The sequence below is a fragment of the Capricornis sumatraensis genome, chromosome 2, assembly GCF_032405125.1.
Source record: "Capricornis sumatraensis isolate serow.1 chromosome 2, serow.2, whole genome shotgun sequence".
NCBI classification, from domain to species: Eukaryota; Metazoa; Chordata; class Mammalia; order Artiodactyla; family Bovidae; genus Capricornis; species Capricornis sumatraensis.
Window position 1 is genome coordinate 95,015,898 of NC_091070.1, and position 7,333 is coordinate 95,023,230.

Genomic DNA, 7,333 nt, shown 5'->3' on the forward strand with positions numbered 1-7,333 from the left:
AGCTCTATACAGTCAGCAAAAATAAGACCGGGAGCTGACTGTGGCTCAGATCATGAACTCCTCATCACCAGATTCAGACTCAAATTGAAGAAAGTAGGGAAAACCATTAGACCATTCAGGTATGATGTAAATCTAATCCCTTATGATTATACAGTGGAAGTGAGAAATAGATTCAAGGGATTAGATCTGATAGACAGAGTGCCTGATGAACTATGGACAGAGGTTCATGACATGATACAAGAGGCAGGGATCAAGACCATCTCCAAGAAAAAGAAATGCAAAAAAGCAAAATGATTGTCTGAGGAGGCCTTACAAATAGCTGAGAAAAGAAAAGATGCAAAAGGCAAAGGAGAAAAAGAAAGATACACCCATTTGAATGCAGAGTTCCAAAGAACAGCAAGGAGAGACAAGCCTTCCTCAGTGATCAATGCAAAGAAATAGAGGAAAACAATAAAATGGGAAAGACTAGAGATCTCTTCAAGAAAATTAGAGATACCAAGGGAACATTTCATGCAAAGATGGGCACAATAAAGGACAGAAATGGTATGGACCTAACAGAAGCAGAAGATATTAAGAAGAGGTGGCAGAAATACATAGAACTGTAGGAAAAAAGTCTTCATGACCCAGATAACCATGGTGGTGTGATCACTCACCTAGAGCCAGACATCCTGGAATGCAAAGTCAAGTGGGCCTTAGGAAGCATCACTACAAACAAAGCGAATGGAGGTGATGGAATTCCAGATGAGCATTTCAAATCCTCAAAATGATGCTGTGAAAGTGCTGCACTCAACATGCCAGCAAATTTGGAAAACTCAGCAGTGGCCACAGGATTGGAAAAGGACTGTTTTCATCCCAATCCCAAAGAAAGGCAATGCCAAAGAATGCTCAAACTACTGCACAATTGCACTCATCTCACATGCCAGCAAAGCAATACTCAAAATTCTCCAAGTCAGGCTTCAACAGTATGTGAACCATGAACTTCCAGAAATTCAAGCTGGATTTAGAAAAGGCAGAGGAACCAGAGATCAAATTGCCAACATTGGCTGGATCATCAAAAAAGCAAGAAAGTTCCAGAAAAACATATATTTCTCCTTCATTCATTCAGCTTCACTCAAAGCTCAGTTGGTAAAGAATCTGCCTGCAATGCAGGAGAGAAACCCCAGTTCAGTTCCTGGGCCGGGAAGATCCACTGGAGAAGGTATAGACTACCCATTCCTGCATTCTTGTGCTTTCCTTGTGGCTCAGCTGGTAAAGAATCTGACTGCAATGCAGGAGACCTGGGTTGGGAAGATCCCCTGGAGAAGGGAAAGGCTACCCACCCCAGTATTCTGGCCTGGAGAATTCCCTAGACTATACAGTCCATGGGGTCACAGAGAGTTGGACACGACTGAGCAAATTTCATCATCATTCATTATTGACTATGCCAAAGCCTTTGACTGTGTGGATAACAACAAATTGGAAAATTCTGAAAGATATGGGAATACCAGACCCCCTGACCTGCCTCCTGAGAAATCTGTATCCAGGTCAAGAAGTAACAGTTAGAACTGGATGTGAAACAACAGACTGGTTCCAAATTGGGAAAGGAGTACGTCAAGGCTGTATACTGTCACCCTGCTTATTTAACTTATACACAGAGTACATCATGAGAAATGCCAGGCTGGATGAACCACGAGCTGGAATCAAGATTGCCAGGAGAAATATCAGTGACCTTAAATATGCAGACAACACCAACCTTATGGCAGAAAGCAAAGAAAAACTAAAGAACTTCTTGAGGAAAGTGAAAGAGGAGAGTGAAAAAGTTGGCTTAAAACTCAAATTCAGAAAGCAAAGATCATGGCATCTGGTCCCATCACTTCATGGCAAATAGATGGGGAAACAGTGGAAATGGTGAGAGACTTTATTTTCTTGTGTTCCAAAATCACAGCAGATGGTGATTGCAGCCATGAAATTAAAAGATGCTTGCTCCTAGGAAGAAAAGCTATGAACAACCTAGACAGCATATTAAAAAGCAGACATTACTTTGCTAACGAATGTCCATCTAGTCAAAGCTAATGTTTTTCCAATAGTCATGTATGGATGTGAGAGTTGGACTATAAAGAAAGCTGAGTGCCGAAGAACTGATGCCTTTGAACTCTGTTGTTGGAGAAGACTCTTGAGAGTCCCTTTGATTGCAGGGAGATCCAGCTAGTCCATCCTAAAGGAAATCAGCCCTAAATATTCATTGGAAGGACTGATGCTGAAGCTGAAACTCCAATACTTTTCGGCCAACTGATGTGAAGAACTGACTCATTGGAAAAGACCCTGTTGCTGGGAAAGATTGAAGGCAGGAGAAGGGGATGACAGAGGATGATATGGTTGGATGGCATCAAACTCTAAGGACATGAGTTTGAGTAAGTTCTGGGAGTTGGTAATGGACAGGAAGGCCTGGCATGCTGCAGTCTGTGGGGCCGCAAAGAATTGGACACGACAGTGACTGAACTGAACTCACCAGATCCACTCCCATAATATACATTCTAAGATATCAGGATTAGTCATAAGTTTTTCAGAAAGGAGAAACTGTCCTCAAGCAGGATACATTGTTGCCATATAATCCTTAGTACAGAGTTTAAACTGAGTTGTTTGTATTGTAATCATCAGTTCCCACTTAAAGACAAAAAGTTTTATGTGACCAAGACTAAGGAATGTAGAGAAAAGCAAGATGTCTGTCTTTTCCTCCTCCTTGAGAATTCCAGACCCTGGAGAAGGCAATGGCACCCCACTCCAGTACTCTTGCCTGGAAAATCCCATGGACGGAGGAACCTCGTAGGCTGCAGTCCATGGGGTTACAAAGAGTAGGACATGACTGAGCGACTTCACTTTCACTTTTCACTTTCATGCCTTGGAGAAGGAAATGGCAACCCACTCCAGTGTTCTTGCCTGGAGAATCCCAGGGACGAGGGAGCCTGGTGGGCTTCCGTCTCTGGGGTCGCAGAGTCAGACACGACTGAAGAGACTTAGCAGCAGCAGTCTCCTCCTTGGGGACCTCGGTCTTTTTATCAACCTGCCTAGGAATTGATTCTCTGAATCCTTTATCCACTCTGTTTTCACCTGTGTCTGACACCTTGCATGTCCAGGGTCTTCAAACTGAGGAATTCTTTGACAATGCATTCTTGGTTTTGTACTGGTTTCGTCCTTCTCTTCACCCCCAACAGGGGATATGCATCACAGTCTATGGGCCGGAAAAAGTTACCAACTTGCTCTGGTCCTAATTCTTGACATGACATTATAGTCAGCACCTACCCTGCCTGGAGGAGGAAACTATTCAGGCATGATCTCTACTTTGGTGCTGTTTAGTAGCTCAATTGTGTCCAACTCTTTTCACACCCCATGGTCTGTAGCCTGCCAGACTCCTCTGTACATGGGATTTCCCAGACAAGAATACTGGAGTGAGTTGCCATTTCCTTCTCCAGGGGATCTTCCTGACCCAGGGGTTAAATCTGCATCTCCTTCATTAGCAGGCAGATTCTTTACCACTGAGCCACCAGGGAAGCTCCATCTCTATTTTTGCTCAAGATAAGTGAGGGGCTCAGAGAGGGGAAGTGAGTTGTCCAAAGGTACCTAATGAACAAGGTGTTAGCGCAAGAGTCTTGCCAGTCCTGTTTCACTCCAGAGATCATAATCTCTGAATGTTGGCTGGAAGATGGCTGAGAGTCTGTATGTCAGAAGTAATTATTGCATCAAAAACAAGAGTTGGGGCTAATTCTCCAAAATCACATTCGTTAGTTTGGGAGTAGGACTCATTATCACCATTAAAAAAATGGGTAAAGTACTCATCAAGTGAAACAAAACAGTCAAGCTATCAACAGATGTCATTTTTTTAAATCCAGATTTAGCAGGTTAATTAAAGAATATGAGACCCAGTGGAAGAGACAGAAATCACTAAGGTCCTCTTAGGTTAAATTATCACAATACACAGCCCATGCCAAATGAATGAGGCTTCTGAATCAACACCAGTATAGAAATGTTTTTTTAATCTGTTGCAATATAATAAATGTCATGTTCATGCTCATTTGTGCTAAAATCAAACACATTTCAAGAATGAGAGCCAGTAAAGTAACAAAGTGGGAAAGAAACTCATGTTTTTTAGTGCCATCTATGGGCCAAATCTGGTGAAAGTTTCATCAGCCTTATTTTAAATACGAAGAAAGTGCAGTGCAGTAATATCATGTATTAATAAAAGGCAGGCTGAGATGCACACATGCCTGATTGTATGTGATTGCAAAGCATGGGCTCTATATTTTCCCACGTTTATGTGGTCAGTCACTCAATAATGATTTATCAAAAACCTATCGTGGGCCAGGCCTCTATGATACACACATACAGACACACATACCCAGATACATCTGCCTAGACACACACACAGTTTTTAGATAAATGAGGATTTATTTGCATTTTACAGCTGCAGTAATTTCTATGAAAGCAAGCAAAAAGAGGAAATAAGAAAGAATGCAAATTAGGGATAAACTTTTTGGTAGAATATGTTGTTCCAAATATTTGCTCCCGGGGAGAACATTACCCTTCCCCAGCTCACTGACTTTCGGCTTGCCCTGGGACTTAATGGCGCCCTCCCTAAGGAAGCATTGTGAGTCCCCACCCTGTTGCACTCAGAAGTGTCCTGCATGACTTGTTTTGGCCAATAGAATGTGGCTGGAAGGCATGCGTGCTTTTGTCAAACAGAAGCCTTAAAATCAGTTCTCTCTTCTCTCTCCTCTGGGTCCCGCAGTGTCCAAGGCAGAGACTGGGAAGAGTCTGTCCCAGAGAGAAGCTGGGGTGGATCAGAGTTTCAGCCTTCCCTTTGTAGGGATGCCTTTGTTAGATGCTGCTGAGATCTGGGGCTCATCTGTTAGTGCAGCATGACACCTTATCCTGACTTACAGACTCTCTTACCAGGGGTGGTCAGTGAAGACCTCTTCGAGGAAGCAACATTTGCGCTGAGCTCCAAATGCAGGTTCCTGTTAGGTAAAGAGCAGAAAAGGAGAGCCAGTGCACATGCCCTAAAGTGGGAAAGAGCGTGGCATGGTCTGCGCATCTGAAGCTGATAGAAGTGACGGAAGGGAAAGCTGGAGAGATGCCTGGGCTGAGGTTAAGGACAAGGGAGCCAAGTGAGGAGGCTGGATTGCATTATATGTGTGATAGCAACCCCCAGAAGGCTTCCAAGCAGTGACACTAAGTGATCAGATTCAAGTGTTTAAGAGATTCCCCTGCATTCTATTAAGCAGGAAAGGAATCAGGGAGTCCAAGTAAGAGGCTATTTCAGTTTTGAATTTGTGTATCAGGGACTCCATCCAACGCTATCATGAATTACTGCTCTCTTCACAAGATTCCTGCGTGTCGATTGGGTCCTCTGGGAAGCAGACACTGAGAAGAGATTAGGAATACAAAAGAGGGAATGCCTGTGGGAGATAAAAAGGGAAGAAAGCAGAATTGGATCGAGGAGGAACTGTGATGCAAATCTATCAAAGTTTTAGCCAACTCAACCCGGTGGGGAGCCTCAGAGCAAAGACCTCTCACCATGGGAGTCCTGCCCCAGGCCGAAGTAGACAGGCCCTCGTGTTTGCACAGGGCTTTGTCATCTAGAGGAGAGTATAGACTCTGCTTGAACGTGAAGTCAGATCTAAAGGCTCTAACTAGAAGCTGTTAATTGTACTCACTCCTGCACTGGAACAAAACTCTTCTTAAACGGAGACCCAAGCAGGGCACCGTGCCCTTTAAGGATGGATTTTTAGCCATATCTTACAAATTAGGAAATGGAGGCTCAAAGATCATACTTTGACAATGTATTTTGAGTAAGGGGACATAGACTCTGGCTGACATCCTCTAATGGCATGGTCTCTGTGAAGTTCAGGTGATTATTAATACTTACGGCAGGCACGGCCAGCACCCAGCCAAAGTCCCTCCCAGCTTGCCTGTCTGGGCCGTAGCAGATGAAGAGCTAAAAACCACATTTCCCAGAATGCTTTGCTGGCTACACGCAAGTACGTGACCTCGCTTCAGCCTGCTGGAGGCATCCCTAGACGCGGATGTGGCTGTGAGCAAGAGAAGCAGGGCCTTCATCTGACTGTTTCTCCCAACGGGATTTTTTCCTGATCATGCATTCCCAAGTCTGATTCTTCAAACACCCTGGAAGTTTGCAAACTGTCTAATATCTCTTAACAAATGCCCTTCTGTTTAAAGTAGGAGGAGGGGCCTCTGCAACTGCAGCTGAGAATCTTCAGAGAGGGACGGTACTGGTTTCAGTACATTAGGTACTGGTTTAAGTACATTAGACTGTAAGGGCGCATATGCACCGTTCAGCAGGGGAATGGAGCTTAGACCCAAAGCTCTGGCACAGTTTAGTGGGGCATTCCTCCCAACTGAGCCACCCACCATTTGACCTTCACAGTGTGTAAACAATATTTTAAAAATCAAATACACACCTGGCAGTGTTTTGGTTAAGAGAATCTAGATACTTTCAGACCTGCTAGAAATTGCCTCGCGAGAGCCAGAATTTCTTTCCAGCTAGAAGCAAATTAACTTCAGCGTCTCTCAAAAAAGCAAGATAATAGTGCTGCAAGGCGGGACTTAGCTACAGCACAGAAAACCTGCTCACAAAGATTTTTTTATTCAAGGCCGTTTTGAAGACACCCATTTTCAGTATTTGATTTAAATCAGAGAACAAGTATGATCATCTCTCCCTACCTGTCCAATACAAGCAAATCCTAGGCAATTTTCTTGAAATGATTTTTCCATACTATGCAGCAGCCAAGAGCATCAACAACCGACCTACAAGCCCATCACAGTAAGGACCTCTTCCTGCTGGAACGGATGCTGCTTGGAACAGTGGTAAAGTGACGAGAGGGCAAGGCATGCACCGAGGGGAAGAAACTGACTCTGCACTCTTGGTATCAAGGTCAGGTATCTCCCATCTCATGGTATCAAAGTCAGGACTGCACCAAAAAACGGACAAGCACGAAGCTAAGATGAGATGGTCTGAAGGACCATGGGATTGAGTCAAAGGGAGGCTCAGAAGGCCACCTCTCCCTGAAACCATCTGAGCAGGACCACACCCACAATACCAGTAAGATCACACCACCCTCGGGACACCCTGGACACAACAGTGCTGCTCCCAAGGGCAAAAGCCCCTACTCCAGCACAGCTGCAGATAGTGTTTCCTGCCCCCCAAGAAGCAGGTCTCAGCATTTTAATCCTATTCCCTGGATTAAAAATGGCAGTATATTTATACAAAGAAACACTACTCAGCAAAAAAATAAAAGGAGGGAGGGTGAAGCACAGATACGTGCAACACTGTGGATGG